This window comes from Oxyura jamaicensis, chromosome 2 (genome assembly GCF_011077185.1).
Source record: "Oxyura jamaicensis isolate SHBP4307 breed ruddy duck chromosome 2, BPBGC_Ojam_1.0, whole genome shotgun sequence".
Classification (NCBI taxonomy): domain Eukaryota; kingdom Metazoa; phylum Chordata; class Aves; order Anseriformes; family Anatidae; genus Oxyura; species Oxyura jamaicensis.
This window is the reverse complement of record NC_048894.1, coordinates 102,515,104-102,534,125: the sequence shown is the minus strand read 5'-3', so window position 1 is coordinate 102,534,125 and position 19,022 is coordinate 102,515,104. Positions and strand designations below refer to the sequence as shown.

The 19,022-nt window shown below is 36.1% G+C and overlaps 1 long non-coding RNA gene across 2 annotated transcripts; it reads right to left on the bottom strand.

The window, feature by feature from the left end:
* Positions 1 to 1,731: 1,731 nt before the first annotated feature.
* On the bottom strand, positions 1,732 to 17,836 carry LOC118162059. 2 transcript variants are annotated; one of them, XR_004748270.1, is made up of 5 exons: positions 17,676 to 17,836; positions 13,012 to 13,115; positions 9,409 to 10,134; positions 7,762 to 7,897; positions 1,732 to 1,978 (listed from the first exon to the last, which is right to left on the bottom strand). It is a non-coding gene; the product is annotated as an uncharacterized LOC118162059 (long non-coding RNA). The 2 variants fall into 2 exon arrangements; XR_004748269.1 differs by lacking the exon at positions 13,012 to 13,115.
* Between the last annotated feature and the right edge of the window lie 1,186 nt (positions 17,837 to 19,022).

The window sequence follows — 19,022 nt, the reverse complement described above, 5'->3', positions numbered from 1 at the left end:
GTGAATGTAAAGTTTTAGTTAACTAAAAGGCCATTTTGCACCATGCAGTACAAAAAACTTGAATGTATCAAAAATTGGGATTTTTAAAAGAATTATTATTCAATCATCTAAACAGGTTAGTAAATCATATTTGTCATTTTATAATTATTTTGCAATGCTCCTAGCAGACATGTTACTTCCCTTGGTAGAGATTGTATGAAGATTTCATTACAAGTAGGAGCCTTCAGGGAAGGATGTTGCTTAATGAAATTAATCATTATACAGGTTTATTCTTTTTTCTTTAATAAAGCAGTTTATAATATATTCCATCTAGAGATAATGCCTTAGTGAAGATATGCTGTTTCAACAATCAGCAAAGTATGTGAGAAAGGGAGCAGAATAGAAGAATGGGAGAGAGTGGGAGCAAGGGAGGAAAAGAGAAAGGAAAGAAGAGGGAGAAGAAGAAAGAACTTATTTTCAGTCCTTTCTGTCCCCCCAGCATGCACTTCCCCCCATTCCAACTGCAACATTAGACCTCAACAAACCAACATTGATCAAGTGATAGATGGGGGATGACTACATAAGTGCAAAGAGTGAAGACATATCCTAGAGTGTAACAGGTTTGGGATATTCTCAAGCTGTCTTTATTGTGTCCCATGGGTGTCAATGCAATCAGATTATCAGTAGAGAGGCTGGACTTGATATGCATGAATTGGATTTTCACTCCTGGTCCTATTTTCTCCCTTAGAAGTTTTCAGGCTGATGTTTCTATGCAGAAGTCTTATAGTATTATTATTATTATTCAGAATAAGTGAATCATTTTTTCACTTGTCTCAGCTTCAGAGTGTAAGACTAGAACTTTTCTCTCTCCTCTCCTCCCCTCTCCTCTCCTCACCTGTCTTTTTGTCTTTTCTTTCCCCTCCTTTCCTTCCCCCTTTCCCAACAATTTTGTACCTCGATGTTTATAAAAAGATTTAAAAGGCCTTAATGACATTATATTTGTTTTACCTGTGTTATAGTATTCACCTATATCACAGTGATCCTCAGCACTCTTATTAAGAAGGAATTCATTACCACCATTTACTAATAGCGAACATTCAAATCACAAAGAGGTTAAATGACTTAACAGCAATTTTAAGAGAAATATGTGGCATAATCAGGATTGCTTCCTAAAACTTATGGTTCTTTTCCAGTTCCCATTTTAATATTTTAATTCTCTAATGTCTTCTCAACTGTCTTTGATTATAATCTAATACTTGGAAATAAATAGAGGAAATGTGCTATAGTGATCATCAGCAATGTCAGTAAACAGCTGATGCTTCATGTATTATCATTTTGAGATTTTTGAGTTTGGTCCTTGTCTTTCTTTTCTTAAGCTTTCATAAAGATTTTGTGTTGCCTCCAGAGCTAACTCTACAGGCAAGAAAATTGGCACATTACCCTTAGGCATGAAGTCTATGGGCTGTCCTGCAGGTTTAAATTATGTGACACTGTAAATCATCCAGTGAAGATGAAGGATGATACAGGAGCCCATGCTTCAGCTTTGTGTGCGTCCAGCACCAGGTTAGTCTTCCACAGGCCACATTGTCAGAGGGAGACATGGCTTCTGCCTCAGAGCTGGAGCAAGTGAAGCACAGGTAACTAGGTCTCTTCTGTGTCAGACAGTCCTAATGAAAAAGGTATTGTCCTAATGAAAGAGGTATTCCTTTTTCTATCCATTTGTATCTCTTATTGCAGATAGCTAAACAGCTATTTTTTTTTTTTCTTTAGTTAAAAATTTGTTCTCAGGATTCACAATAAATGACCTTCTGATGTGAAAACATGGTATATACTAAAACAAAGAGTATGTGGTGAATTTAACATAAAAATAAGAAAAGTTAAAAATAGATAAGGCATATAAAAGGACGTGGCATTTTACTTGCTGTGAACCTAGTTTTTATACACAGAAATTAGCTAGAGATCTATAAGCTTAGTATTTTTCTCAGACGAATACCACAATCTGCAAAAGGAAGAAGAAAAAAGCAATTATTTTTGTGAGCATAAACTATAAACTATCAAATCTGCTAATATGGACACTAGCTTCACTTTGAAGCTTAGCCAGGCTTTTATAATTTAACAAGTAGCCCTGATAATCTGCTATATTGTGCACAATCATTGTGCCATTTCTAATTAAAATTGACAAACCCCCTGGAACTTCCCCTAGACAAATGCAGCAAGTTTAGAATAGCTTGAAGACTTTTAACTCTTTAGGAGTACATTTTTAAATAGGCACACTTCAGAAGAGAAGTAGCAATGTACAGAAAGTTAAAAAAAAAAAAAAAAAAAAAAAAAAGCCAATACAAATATCCAGAAAATCATCACAGACTTCTTGTGATGATTATAAACAAAACCTGTACCATATTAGAAAATGTAGCAAAAACATCATTTTCTCATTAGATATGTCAAAGATATCTTGTGCTTATTTGGACGGGAAATCTCTGAGAGAAATATGATATCATATAGTGTGTGATCAGAGCTGCTGTCTGGATGGGTGCTTGTATGTTAAACTTCAAACTCCTACTGCAAAATACCATGTGGGCTAGGGCTCCTATAAAATGACCTAATTAATCTTGATAAAGGCAACAATGGACCACTTAATACAACGGCATCACTTGACACCTTTTCCTCTCCAGCAGCAATGCAGAATACTTGTAGTGCACTAAAAGAGTGAACGAAGGGTGATGTACAACAATTTCTGGACCAAGAAACCATAATTCTTCAGTCTTTACCTATATATTATGACACAGAATTTTGGCAGTCTTCTATTCCTCATAGCAATTAAAGCTAGTTGAGTAATTCAACATATTTATAGAAAATAAATATCTTTCTCTACTTCTGTGAAAATGATGATCAATTTTGGTCTTTTTTTTTTTTTTTTAATGAAGTAAATGAAACAGTGCAAAAAAATGTTACTAATATATAAATGTGCATTTATATACAGTTGCATCAGGGGACATGCATTTTACATTTTTCAGGAAATGGATTTTTCCTGCAGCCATTTACTCCATTTCTTGATGGTACTGAGTAAATTCCTGAGACCGTGCATGGGGAAAGGGAGAAAAAGAGTGAGGAAGAAATTACGCCAAAATGTAGACCTGCAGCAACTCATGTTAGAGGACTTCCAGAGAAAGTACTGAAGTAGCTTTTGCAGAGACATTTTATTAATAGTTCTCTCTTTGTTTTTTGAATACAGAATATATGATACTGAAGCCCTGGTTTTGGCTGAAGTGCGTAGCTAGTGTTATAGTAGACTTATAACATAATGAACATATTCTGTAGACATCTACTTTATAACAAGAACAGAACCGCATTCTTTGCATGTAGGTCCTGCAGGTCAAGAAATCAGGAGATCAAAAATAAATAAATGAATAAATAAAATATTGGCCAGAATGTCTTTGCTTCCTGAAAAGATTTATATATGTTTATTTTGCATTTGCACCTTCACATGTGACAATGAGGTCCAGGAAGAGAGTTCTGTTTCCTTGAGATCTTAATAACAGAGAAATTGGTTAAAGGAAAGGAAAATAAATTTCAATATAAAAGTCATCTGATCTACAGAGAACAAAATCATTATAAGGAAAAAATAAATAAAAATCTTTTCTCTATTTCTCTATTTCCCATCTTTTGTGTGCACGTGTTTCATTTTCTATTCCAAATGAGTGAAGGCAGGAATTTTGAGAAAAACAAATTCTGTTTATTACTTTAATTTGGAACCAATTTTTGTGAGGTACTGGTAAAAAAAAAAGAAAAAAAAAAAAGAAAGAAAAAAAAAAAAGGAAGATATAAAAATTCATAAAAAGTTATAGACTCTCAGATTTCCTTGTGAAAGAAAATGAGTCTCCTTTGGACTGAGGAATGCATCTGACCTAGACTGTGCTTCCTTGTTTCCATCCTTGTTGATGAGACACATGAACAGTATTTATTTTCCAGCTGCCCTCTTCTTCTCTCCTCTCCTCTCTGTCTCTTCTCAAGTACTTGGATGCACATATAGCATATTTCATCTTCATGCATCTTCTTGCATGATGAAGCATCTGCCGGTGGTGCTAAAGCTACTGGCAGTGCCTGTGTTTGCCCCAGAGCACATTACAGATGGTAGTGTCATTGCAGATAATGATAGCCTAATATACTCGTGGTAGCAACAGGGGACAGCTGCTGCTTTTATTCAGTTTTCAGTGGCAGATCCACACTGCAGAATGGGGCAAACGGGGGGGAAACTCAAAATAAGCAGACCTGGCAATTTAGGTAATGGCCACTGGGTGGGGCAAAAGTGTATATCATTAAAAAAAAAGAAAAAAACGCATCTGATGATTTGTCAAAAACAACACAACAGAGGAATCAGAAGCACGACTCTTTAGGGTGGCCAAGAGATTCTCAGATATGTGAAAATACATTTTCTACATATGAAATAATTCTTCATTATTTTTATTACTTCCACAATTAAAACAGATTACATCCCACACTGGAGTATTTCAAGGCACTTTGTCTCTCAGGATATGAATGTGAGTAAATCACACCCTATAATCTTCCATCATTCTCAGTGCTTTTTCCAGAGGGGATTTACACTTACACATAAAATAAGCACTTAAAAACCCACTGAAAAATGGCTAAGGACATTTCTTCCAGAGACTGTAAGCATCTAAAGTACATGCTTTTGCCTTTGTGCAGCATAGTCTACAAAGAAAAGCCTGAGCAGACCATTATATTAAGTAGAAATTTAACTTTATCATTATTTTTATTGAATTATTTTTATTTTAACAGATTACATTTGTCCTATTTCTCAATGTAATAGCTTGAGATCCTAAAAGAAAATGTACATGTTTTTAATGATTAACATGATTTTAGTGCAAATCAGCATTTTCTCCTCTGTTAGCAAAAATAATAAGAGCATGAGCTTCACGTTATTCGTCATCTGAGTTCAGCCAATGTATCAGAAACATAGGAGTGAAGACAGTAGCTGAGCAAAAAATCTCCCCGTTTATGACCTTAATTTCTGGTAGATCATCTTACCCATACTCAGATCTGCAGTCTGTTTTCAGCACTAATATGACTATTCTGCATCAGGTTCTTGAAAAGACTTATTTCTGAAGAACTGCTTTTCTTATGGTATTTTTCAATGTGAAGGAGAATTACTGGCCTAAATTCAGCAAGTTCTTATGAAAGGAGTCATGGGGAAGAAGGGAAGAGGTAATTTTGACATTTTTAATATCTCCCAGACTCATCCCTGAAGTGTTATCAGAAAATAAATAAACAAAAGAATCCCCGTTGTGTTTCTAATGCAATTTCTGTTTTCTAAATTAGTCAAAGGAATTAATCCACATGCAGTTGTCCAAGCACTGAATTAGAGTATTGTTTTTTCTCTTCAGAGAAGGTCTTAAAAATGCATACACACACATATGTATATATATACACATATTTTTTCCTCGTTATCTTTCTACTTCTTCCTGGCTACACCCACCTCTAAGTCTAGGTCTCCATATTTATGAACTCTGTAACTATTTTCACATATGTGATAGGTAGGGTCAGTGGACAGGAAAACCTATACAACACAGTAACATTTTCTAGAGGGAGAAAACACCTCTGTATCTTATTTTCAGCAAAAATACTAATGCAAGGTGATAAAAGCCATTATATTTCCTCAGCCATTTAAATCCATGGCACCATTTTTTCAAAACTAGTTCTTTTTTAACAGACTTCTTGATTAGATCTACTTCCTATGACTAAAGTAACCATTTGCCATCATTGCCAGTCCTTCTGCTCCTAGAGAAGACTATTTCACCTAACTCTTTTTAGAGGAACTGACCACATGGACATATTTCTACTTGCAGTGTTTGGCCTTCAAAATGAGCTGCTGATTTTAGTCTGTTCCCTGCTACTGAGGCATAACAATCAGCAAAAATCATTAGAACAGGTGTTGCTATCTGTTAGTGACTTTAAAAGAGGAGACACTGGAGAGCTGAGCTACTTTGCAGAAGTTTCCAGATGTCAAATGGTCTAATGCACATCACTTTTCTTAATGGTCCTCGGCTGTGGATAAATGAAATTCATTTTTCACTGCTGCCAGCTTTGCATTTTTCAAAATACTAGAAACTAAAATGAAGAAAAGCAAACACAGTCAAAGATAACAATGAACTTATCCACAGAGCTTTGACTGCAAGGAGTATTTCAAAAGGATAGCCTTTTAATTGTCATGCTGTGACCGTAATAATATATATATATATATAATACCAATAGTATACATAGTTTTACAAGAAGGGCAATGACTCAAATTTAGAGACGCTACCCTAGGCTCTCTAAGAAAGTGTATAATAAAGTATATTATTATATTATGCATGTGATATTGGTTATAGAACTCACAACTTCTGTACTGTAATGACAAGATCATCTTCCCACTCCAAAAAATTCAGTCTTGCACTGCAAAGCTAAGCTAATGTGCTTCTTAATAAATGTCATTACTGATAATGCTTATTACTTAAAAGATTACACACTGTTGTAGTACAACTGCCAGTCAAACTGTATCTACTTATACCAGGGCTGAATCTGCTTTGTAAAGCATTATAAACTCTGAAGTACTTCACACATGTAGGTAACTATGATCCTATAAATGAAGATACTGAAACATAAAGAAACTGAAACATGAAGATACTGGAAGTTACTCTAGGTAACTTTCTCTTCTATCACTTGTACAGTAAAAAGCTGTCTTTCAAATTTATTCAGTTTTGGGGCCCAGTGTTGGCTTGAGCATACTAGGCTTTCCAAGATATCTTCTTCCAAACATTAGTAGTCTGTAGGTTGCTCATATTCAAAAAATTAGTCATGATCCCAGTCTAAAATAGCTAAGACCTTTCCAATCTACACAGTGAGTGCAGTGAAGATTTCCATTTAGATTTATATCTCCTAACTTACCAACCTTGGCTTAGACCATTGAAAAACTCTGCTTTGTAGCTCCTTTTTCATAATTGTGTTGGAAATTAAATGTTGCAATACATTCAACCTTGATTTGATATTCAGTAAACTATTGTTAATAGCAGCTTGAAATATTCGTTTAAGGCCTAAAGTAAATTTAATAAAAATTGCATACAAGTTAATTAACATAAAACAGCCAAATGCAAAATGAATTAAATAAACTAAAATAAAGTTCATGTTTTAATCAGCAAAGCCTTGTTGCTTAACAGCTCCTTCAGGCTTAATGTTCAGCTTAGTTTCTGGATCACACTCTTTCAAAATGCTCCACAGAGACATAAATCTGACTGTAGCTACTGTATACTCTTGTGAGAGTGAGTACATGTGTATATTTCTGAGTTGGAATGTAAAATATAGTGTGCTGGTATATTGCATATGAATTAATCTTTTCTGTAGTAAGAAAAAATACATTGTAATATTTTTCTCTTACAGAATACTGTCAAAAATCTTCAAATTTCTTTTGTTTGGGGTGGCACCACTGAAATTCAATATTGTTAGACTCAAGAGTCTGTATAAAAACAGAATAAAGTTATTGACTTCACTGCAGTTTTTCAGAATAGATGTCAACAGGTTTGAAATCCAAAATAGTCAAAAATTTCCTCCATTGGAGTACCTTTCACTGCTATATTTTTATTTTCTGAGACAAAAAAAAAAAAAAAAAGATTTTTTTCACAATCTCTTAATTCATCATTTCAAGACACACAAATTTCAAAATTATGTCCAAATTTATATCTAAAACCAGTCAAATAGATGAATTATCCAGATTATGCCACATGCATTAACCTGCTCTGACTGATCTGCTGTGCTTCATCGTGCTCTGATGACCTTGATCACAAGTGAAAATGCAACTTGAGATGTCTATTTTTAAGAAAAAAATTGACCACCACATGCTCAGTGCAACACAGAGGCCATCCTGAAGCTTCAGTAGAGAAACACAATATGTTAGGAATGCTGTTGATTGACAAGATAGAGAAACTAAGTGATCAGTACATTAATTGGCCACTTCTTGGATCTAAAGTGAGTAGGCTGACCTCCCAGCAGATGTCCACTGCCCCCCTCACCCCCCCATTACTCTGCCCTGGCTGTTGTGTCCATATCTGGGAAGAGAGAGAAAAATTTTTTCCAACACTATTTGCAGCGCAGGGTTCATGTATAGTCCATGTATCAGACAGGTATTTTTGGTGGTGGTGGCTGTTTTTTTTTTTTTTTTTTTTTTTGGGGGGGGGGGGGGGGGGGGGGGGGGGGGGGGGGGGTTGTATACTCAAAGGTATGCCTGAGCATTCAAGACAAATTGCGGGGAAAACCAAACAAAACAAACAAAGAAAAAAACACTTTATTTTCAGTTACTTTCTACATGGAAATCTGCTTGTATTATTTTACACACATACTAATAATCTAGTCTACTCTTCGGGCTCTATTTCTGCTAAGGACTGATGATGTAAATTGTCTGAGTTTTCCTTTCTACTTTTCCCCATCTGTACAATCATAATGGTACTAGCCTGTACCACAAAGATTGTGAAATGTAATAGAAGGGTTAGGAAGAGCTTTTTGAGCCTCAGGTGGAAAGTTTCACACAAGTGAAAAGTGTCTTTTTATTTTCTGAAGGCTATAAAAGAATCTGCAGCTCAGAACAACCTTGTGAAAAGCAATTCTCAGAGGCAAAATAGTTCACATGATTCTATCTAAGCCAAGCAGGTAGCTGCTGTTGTGGAAGTTGTGTAATTCATGAACAACTAATTGAATTCTAGAAAATCTTATGTGGCAGTAATCACTGAATGAAAAAAAATGCTAATATTCAAAATGAATATCTGTTTTTGTTTGTTCTGTTGTCTGTTTTTAAGCAGTACAGATTTCAAGCATTGTGATTGGTGATTGCTGTTAAAGAAGGTCCCCTCTGTTAAGTGCATACTATATTTTGCAAGAAACATTTGTGAAGAAAAATCCAGTAATTCTTTCACTATTTATTTGACTTAAAGAGTCACTAAAAGGAAATTTCTGGAGTTAATCACATATCGAATGGAAAATATTTTTAAGACAATCTATCTGACAGCTGGAAAACAAGAAATCCTCAAGTACGTGTTTTATTTTAAGCTAAGTTACTAAAATACAAGCTTTTGATAACTGACATTTAAAATTGGAAATACTTTCTCAGGAAACCAACAACTCTGTATCAACATCTCACCGTTAGACCCACCCTGTAAAACTGGATATGGAGAAAAGCACTCAGGCTTCTTTAGATATGATTTCTACTATTTTTTCTTTGAAGAAACTTTCCAAAAGAAAGAGGCCTAGTGGACTCCCAAACCCAAAAGACGTCCAAAAGGACTCCCAAAAGACATCACAAGTCACAAGAACATCACAAATTGCAAAAGTAACTATTGAAATGAAACTATGAAATAAGTACTGGCAAAGGCTTTCCTTGTGTTGTACCCAAGGCTGTAATTTCACTTGTTTCAATTGAATCTTCTTTGGTGATACAGAGGCAAAGAGTACTCTTCCTAAGATAATACTTGTAAAATTTTTGTTCCCATAAGCAAGGATGATCCTGATTAAGACATCCAAGAAAGTATGGCAAGAGATTTACATCCATTTCAAAGCAGATCACTGAACTGAAACAGAGCAAGGATATCATCCCTAGAGCTATAACTTGTGCAGTCTCTCCATCAGGTTCAGATACAGCACATGGTGTTGCAAAAAGAGTCACAGTGAGATTGTCAGTAAAATGCCCCCAAATCAACACAAAACTAGAGGTCAAACCAAAAGTGGAGGAAAAAATCAGTTCCTGAGCAATCTCCAAAGAACTGCAAGGCCAGGTTAAGTGCAGTTTTTGCAATTCTTTCTCAAGAAGTGATTCAATACATTTATAGAGCTGCAATCCTGATGTGCGGGCTCAAGAAATGCAAGCTGAGTGGAGAATACATTTTCTTCGTATCAATCTTAGCTGTTGTGCCACACACAACTGACCCTGTAAATGGCTTGCGTCACAAGTTCTATCAGTCATTGGATCTTTCAATTGCTGTGTTTCCTTACCTGGGATCTGTGCCCAGCAGCATATTTTGTGTTCTGAGAGATTGTTCGTCAGTTGTAAGGAGAACCATTCAGAGTAAAGCAGAGAATCTCTTCAGATAAGGAAGAGGCTTATGTGCCAAAATATAACTAAAAATAAAACATTCAATATCTAAGTTAATATGCCTTACAATTAAAAATAGCATGGTTTTTAAGAACTTGCTTATTTGTAGAGTTGTTTCTACATACAGCTTACATACAGTTCAAAACCTTTTGAGAAACTATATATACAGAATACAGAATCCACTTTACTGTATAAAATGTATTTCAATTTAATATTTTAACACTCATCTTAATAGAGCTTGTGCTGATTCAGCATGTACAGTCATTCTAAATAGTATGGTTTTATTGATTTGACTTATAATGTCCCAGCAGATCAATTTCATGCATTTTTTTTTCCTCAAAACCAAGCAAATTGACTTGAAATGTGAATTTACATTTTAGTTCCTTATTATGTCTCAGAACTACCACTCAGTATTAGATGAACCAAACAACAAATTGAATTTGTCATATTCTTGAAGTTCTTATTTTCAGAGTATATTTACTTTTTAGGATTTGATAGCAACATCCATCAATATATCTCCCAGATACACAGAACAGACTTTGAGAACTAAAGGTAGAATGATCAAAGTGTGAAGAATTGACACCTTCACACACAAGTATTGGGATTCTTGTCAGCTTGCTCATCTGAGCATGGATGGCTTTGCTAGGGACAGAGGTTTACATTTAGCAAATCAGCCTAGTTTACCACATACTTAAAATTAGCTTCCATAATGATCATCGTTGACTTCGATTTCAGGCGCATGTGTTGTGGTTTAACCCGGCCGGCAGCTAAACAACACACAGCCATTCACTTACCCTCCCCCCTCCCTCTCTGGGATGGGGGAGAGAAATGGGAAAGTGAAGCCTGTGAGCTGAGATAAAGACAGTTTATTAAAATAATAATAATAATAATAGTAATAATAATAATAGTGTGTACAAAACAAGTGATGCACAATGCAATTGCTCACCACTCCCTGACCGATGCCCAGCTTATCCCCAAGCAGCCGGCCCCCCACCCCGGCTAGCCACCCCTATATATTGTTTAGCATGACGTCAGATGGTATGGAATACCCCTTTGGCCAGTTCGGGTCAGCTGTCCTGGGTCTGTCCCCTCCCAGCTCTTGCTGCACCCCCAGCCTGCCCTCTGGCAGGACAGAGCGAGGAACTGAAAGTCCTTGGCTTAGTGTAAGCATTGCTCTGCAACAGTTAAAATATCAGCATGTTATCAGCACTCTTCTCATCCTAATCCAAAACATAGCACCCTACCAGGTACTAGGAGGAAAAATAACTCTGTCCTAATTGAAACCAGGACAGCATGCTTTTTTATTATTATTATTATTTTTATTTTTTTCCCATAGGATAAGGCTGTGAGGTATATCATCTTGCTGTTTTACACTGATTATTTCTTAATCAATATAGAAAATTATATATAATAAATAAGGAAACATACCCTCAGATTTTTTTTTCTCTTTATGTTTTTCTTCTTGTAAAAACAGATTTCTGTTGACTATTTGGTTGACTATTAGTATTCTACTTTAAGATATTCTTTTTATTTCAGAAATTCATTGCTTTTAATTTTTATTCATGATTTCTTCATTTCACATTATAGGAAAATAGATGAGTGCTTTGAATTGCTTTTTATAGATTTCAATGTCTAATGACTATAATTTTCAAAAGTATGGAGCGTATTTGATATCCAGTTCAGTTCCTTCATGTCTCTAGGAAAGTAGTAACCTCACTAGACACCAGTTTTGTAGGCTGGTTCTTCTTTTCATTTGAGAAGAAATGTTCTTTTAAAACGCATTTTCTTTTGAAAGGTCTTGTAGGAAGGAGTAATTAGAGATCAGGCCTGGAACAAAGTGACCCTATGTATTCATGATACTTCTGAAGAAGAAAGTTAGTTTGTGTGCTATTTGGGAACTTTTCTGTGTTAACATTGTTGTATTTACTGAATGTAAAATATCTTATACTAGAAAAAGTACTGTTTAGGTTCTTCAAGATGATTTTTCTACCAATGGAAAATAAGCACTGAATTAAAAAACAAACAAACAAACAATCAAACAAACAAAAAAAAATCTGACTCTGATTCATGCAAATAAATTTAATCTCTGTCCACATAAAAGGATGCTAATAAGTATCTATTCTAAAGTCTAAACAATGGCTTACTCCTGTCTGTTTTTGATAAGTTTCTCCTGCTACCTTATGATGTACTTACTCTTCACTTAAGTTCTGTACCAAAGGACTCCAGCTGTTTTTAGGAAATAAATAAAATAAAATAAAAATAAAAGTCTGTTTGGAACAAGTACTTGGTCTAACTGGACCAAATAATTTTGGGTGTAAATCTATAGCAGAGTTCTTCTGAAGAAATTGTGTGAGTGTTCATACTGTTTCTGATTGTAAAGTGAGATAACATGTATATCCCCTAGGTATCCTACAAATACAAAAACTTTATCAAACATATTGTGTTACATCAGAGTACCTGATACATTAAATAACATTATATACCTCATTATACCACTGTATACTATACTGTAGCTATTTGTGGGAACTGTCTATGAAAGTGGAAATTATCTATTTAAATCTCTGAGTTTAAACAATATTCAAGTACATTTTAACGTTCTAAGTAAGAGCGTAACATGGATTGGAGGTTTCCAAGTCAGGTAGGTAGTTAAAACACCTTTATAACTGTCTCTTAATGGAAAAGCATCACAGTTATACTTGAAGTCTAGCCAAACTGAGAGCAGTGTTTATTCTGAACTGGACGTATCAAAAGTAGTCTAAAATTGCACCCCAAATATTTTATGAAGTATGTGTTATCAGTATGGCTTAGTCTCAAATTACACCACAGGTTGTGTTCCCTCCCCACCCCCTTATTTATTCTTAACTTAAATAGCATCCAAAGTACAGAAAATGTATGCAACATACTGCATGAAAATGAAAATATTAATGAAAGCCTCTGGTCTGGAAGGGAGCTTGTTCTTCTTCTTCATGATATGCTACCCAGTGGCATTTCTTCAGGCTTAAGTAGCCTGAAAGAGTCAGGGAATATTACTTTATGGAACACTTTATCTTGGAGAGACATCTGTATCCTAAATCTTCACTTTATGCCTAGTACAATTTTCCTTGTCTTCAGTGAGAGTTGTATCTAAATAAATAGTGAAGGACCTATAGATATATATATACACACATAGATGTATAGATATACTTATATAAATATGGAATAGGCAAATTTCAAAATAGGATAAATGAAAAAGAATAAGAAGGATAATAGTAAAAAATGAGTGTCAGGTTTTAGAAATGGTGAAAGTATCATTTCAACTGCCAAGTACATTTAAATTTAAACGTAAAGTGTTTCTATTTCAAAAAGAAAGCTGATGACATTAAATTCTGTGTTATAAGGAATTTTTAGCATTGATTTTTCTTGTCTGTTACTTTTTCTAAGGTAAAAGAGTTAAGGGTGATTCATATAGGAAAACTGGTGTTAATATAAACTCTTTGGAACAAGTAGTTCATGTTTATAAAGTGCTTTGAGGAAGCACTGTACATAGGAGGAGATATAATGCACAATTCCTCTGGCTATTCCCCATTCACACATTATAACTTCTTTGACAGAGCATTCCTTCCTGGACAAAAGTTGAGTGAAAGAGCTCATGATTGGATCGGTTCTAGTAAGGTAAAAAGGTGACACAACATATACTTAGACATGTTCCTGCAAAGTTACAACTAGTTCTGTGACTGCATTATTCAGTTCTTATGTAGGATTTGCAATAGTCATTCAGATCTGCATTGGGCTCATGTGGCAAGGTTTCATTAGAGGGGAGGCTGCAGAGGTGGCTTCTGTGAGAAGGTTCCAGAAACTGCCTCAAATTAGTTATGAGACAGTCCCAGCCACTGTCCAGAGGCAAGCCAATTAGTGACACAGGTTGTGCCTCTGTCACAGAAGAGAACCAGCTCTGCAGTCAGTGCAGGAGGGCAGGAGGTGCTCCAGGCACCAGAGCACAAGTTTCCCTGTGGCCTGTGGAGAGGCCCCAGGTGGAGCAGGCTGTCCCCCTGCAGCCCATGGGTCCCACATGGAGCAGATCCCCATGCTGCAGACTGTGGAGGAGCCCCCAGTGGAGCAGGTGGATGTGGTCTGGCGGAGGCTGTGGCCCATGGAGGGCCCCCACAGGAGCAGGCTCTGGGCCACAGCTGCAGCCTTTGGAGAGGAGCACACACAGGAGCAGAGAGTCTGGGGGGAGCTGCCGCCCATGTGGGACCCCTGCTGGCACAGTCCTCCCCTGAAGAACTGCACCCTATGGTATGGGCCTGTAGCTTCATGAAGAGCTGCAGTTTGTGGGAAACCTGTTATTTCAAAACCTGTCCTGATAATTTCAGGAAGAACAGCATCCTATGGGAGAGACCCCACGATGGAGCTGGGGAAGGTTTTTAACATGAAGGAATGGCGTAGAAAATGTCTTATGGACTGACCAAAGTCCCCATTCCCCTGCACCACTCAAGGGACTCAAGGGAAGGGTGTCGAAGAGGGGGGATAAGATGATGGGGGGGAGGGAGGGGGGAAGGGAGGATGAGGAAGGCATTTTCAGTTTGCTTTTAGTTTGTCACTGCTCTAATCTGCTAATGATAGGCAATAAATTATATTAATCTCCCTACTCTGTCTGATTTGCCTGCGACGGTAAGTGGTTTTTCAAGTCTTGAACCCTTTTTCATTGTGTTTTCTTCTGTGGTTGCTTTGCAGTGGGGCAGTGCTGGTGGAGTTTATCTAGAGAACAATGTGAAATCACCACAAGATTGGATTCTTTAAAGACCTGGAGCCCTTTCCCCAGTCACTCCATATCATGTAGCCAGCCCTGAGTTTGGATTTTTTTTTTTTTTTTTTTTTGGTTGTAAACAATGATTAATTGCAACCCCAAGCACAAAGTATTTCAATATGTTTCAATATACAAAAATCTAATCCGTGTTATTTCCTTTGGGAAGAAAAAAAAAATAATAAAAAAAGTTTTTGGCATTCGTACACAGACTGAACGAATGGGCTACCATAGCTCTCATAATCATCACGAGGAATACTCAAGGAATAATGGTGTGCACAAACTCCAACTCTTATCTGATTTTCATTCCCTAAAAGCATCTTTACCTCCATCATATAATTTTCAGTCAACTAATTTGGATCCATGTTCTGATTTTATTTCTCTGAGGTATTATTGTACTGCCTGGAGATGAAAGTGCAGTATAAATTTCTGTATATGCTAATCCTCTCATTTATAATCTTTTCCTTATTCTGGGTTTAAAACTAAGCCAAGATCAAAAACCTTCATAATCATTCAGTTTGTGTTTGGTTCAGTTTATTTTGTTGATAAATCTTACTGTCCAGAGAGTAAAAGTGGGAAAGAGTGAAGCACAAGAGTGCACAAGTGGGAAAGAGAAGCTCCTTTACCATGAAAATATGACTGGAGTTTATACTAAAACCCGAATTACATTTTTAATTTATTGGTGTTGCAGTCCATATTCATTGTACCTCCTATGAGCCTCTATTCAATTAAAACAAGAGAGGAGAGTAGATGGCTTTTTGTAATAGAAGACTTTTTACTTTGTAGAGAAGTTACTTCCCATAGGCTCCTAATTTCAACAGAAAAATAATTACTGCAGTTGGTAGCCTCAAGGGCCTGACAGAGTAAGACTTGTGAACTAAACTGAGATAATGAGTTCTCATAGGGCTATGCTCTATAGTCACCATAGTGTTATGAGTATCACCTGTCCTTTCAGCATGGCCATATGCAAATGGATGCCAGAGATTGTCGTTACTGAGTGATCATAACTGAAGGGAGACCTATGAATGTCCATGAATGGATAGAATGAGCACAGTTTGACCTGAAGGGTTCCCATGGATCCATTGTGGCCTAAAGCTCTGAACTACTGTCCAGTCTTCTTGAAGGTCCTGGATTGCCCTGAGATTGCCAACCAACTAAATGTAGTGCATAAGCACTAAATTAACCAGGTGATCAACGTGTATGCTAACTACAGACAACAAAAACTATGGCCTCTATAGAGAATGAAGCAACTTCAGGGCTGAATACTCCCTTTTGGTTTCCATCAGCTTGTTTCAGGTAGAAAAAGAGAGACCATGTGGATGTTTTCCTATGAATTCTTTCTTCCAGTTAGTCAAGAACAAAACTATAAAACATTGTATCCTTCAGAGTAGCACATCTCTATGGTACACCCAGTCCTAGTGTAATACAAAAAATAACATAAAAAATAAAAATAAAAAGGAAAGATTTGAAATTGTTTTGATTTGTTCTTCCTTTAATTTTTAAGGATAGTAGAGAATAATGAATGTGGTTTGGTGCAGATAAGACTAGCTTTGGCACTGCTGTGGAAAGAACCTCACTTCTAGGTTGTGAGCAGGAATACATTCTTACTCTGTTTTCTGTCTCCTAATTAGTTTTTAATCCATAACATGACTGTGCATCATCTCCTCTCATCACTTAATATCCTCAAAAGAAGGAATTTGTCAAAAGACTCTTGAAATTCTAAATCAGTTATGTTGTCTGCTTCTCTATGTATTTTGCTAAGTATCCCAAGAAGTAATAGCCCTTTAATAATGTAAAACTCTCTGTAATAATAAGCTTTGTAGTGTTTTTTTTTTTGTTTGTTTGTTTGTTTTTCCATTGTACTCATCAGAGATTCTTCTTATGAACCCTAAGTGAGTGATACCAATTAAAACCATAGACATTCAGAAGATCAGATTTAGTTCCACAGTGGTCTTTCCTGTTCCTATCAGTACTGAAATTGCCTGGAATATAATACATGTGATATGGATAACACATCTGCTAAAATATGTCATAACAATAGCCATCCATTAATTCTCTGTAACAGTGGGGGTTTAAAGATTCTTTTCTCTAGTAGCTTCTCTGCTTAAATTTTAAGTGTTCGAGTATGTGGGTTTCAGCCTACGGTCTGCTAAGGCCCATTTATGTAAGACCAGATACCACCAAATAATTTAGATATCATCAAATAACTTTGTACACCTGAATATTAATGTCTGAACCATCATTTGAACCAACATTTGAACTGATGTTATTATTATTATTTTCAATATGATTTGCTACCCAGAAGGGGCTGGCACAAGCTTTTGCACACTCAATTGTGGCATGTTTTTTTTTGTTTGCCAGTAGAATCCCAGATGAGAACTTGTTTCCTTCAAAGCATTAATCAAGTCCCTTTCCCCCGTGACTATCTCATTAAAGTGCATATCACCTTGGACCGACAACTGGCAAATACCCATACCCTTCCTGCCTGTCTCCTCAGCAGTATTTGACACTGACAGTCATACATTGCTGCTTACATGCTGTACAAATCTGGCAAGTGTAGGCAGAAGCATGCAAGTGACTGATCTTTTCAGTCAGATTAATCCCAGAAGTCCCCGTTTCTATCTCCAGAATTTACCATTGAAGAACTTAGTAAGATTCAATTTCTTCCTCTTTCGCATTCAATGTCTATACTTGAGGAAAATATGACTGCAAAAGTTTGGAAAAAGACCAACAAGAAGAACATATAACCCACTAATAGAATGAGATAAAAAGAAGATAATATACCAGCAGATGCGCCCAAAGACTCTTTATGGTGAGGCTCCCCAGGTTATGTGGTTTCTGAAGGAAATTTACAGTGAAGATTTACTTATTGCTTGCTCTTGCTCTCTCAGCCCTGTTATTTGTTCCAGCCAATTGTGCTGATACAGACTTCTGCTTAAAAGTTGATACTGGAAGAAGAAAACAAATAGGAAAGATCACTTTTTTAAAAAAATTGTCTAATTCAATTTGAATAATCGAGCAATGTGTTTTACAATCTAGCCTCACACACATGATGTCACACCAGCTGACAGGAGATGGTGAGCAGTAGCACAGGGGTAGGAGGGAGAAGAGGAATGTTTCAGCTGTCTTTGTTGCCAGTGTCACCAAAACACACAATTCCACACTTCACATAGCTGAAAATCATCCCTTATTTAATAGGTATTGGCCACTGTTTATTTTGTCTTGTATATTACAAATAGAAGTGAGTTTTCAGATGCAGCTCTTCAAAATTCATGCACATATTATTTCCTGTGCCTTAAAAGAAAACAAAGGTTTAACAAGTTCTATGAGGAAATGATACCAACTATGTATTTACTATTGTTCTTAACCAGGAAAATAACTGAACTTTTATCTTGAAGATACAGACTTATTTTAGTCTTTTATTTTAAAACTCTTATTTCAATATATAGATTTTTTTTTCCTAATATCTGTGTAACAAGCAATAGGATGAAATAGTAAAGAGAGATTGAGATATATCTCATTTTTTCATCTGTTATTCAATGAGTTAAAACCTGTTTTGTTTGTTTTGTTTTCTGGTTAAGTCAAGTAGCAGAGACTCTAGCATACCACTTGGCACTTTTTTTTCTACAACTCAACATTTCTGAGTCAACAGGAGGTTTCCCTATCTTTTCCCCTAGCTTTCATTTCTATACCTGTTAACTGAGCACATATAAAGATCTTTTTCTTTTTTTTTCTTCAGCATATTAAACTACCATATGAATGAGTGTACTTCAAAGGTCATGTGTTAGACCCAGACATTCCATCTGAATGCACACCCAGAGTAAATTTTCTAATTGCTAATTGCCCTGATCTTAAATCCATGGTTTTATGAATTAACTTTTTTTTTTTTTTTTTTTTTTTTGGTGGGGGAGGGGGACTATCTGGTGGAATTACCCATATACACATAGAGATTTTGCTTTCCTGTCAGAGGCATCAAATAATGAATCCTTTTGAAGTGGTAAGTGCTTGGTGCTGTGGCTTAATGCAGTACTGTATTGTTTTGTTTTGTTTGACTTCAGCCTCAGAGAGCTGTTGGTCTGATCCTTCGCACAGTGGAAAATACTGTGATCTGATATCTGGGACTGAACCAAG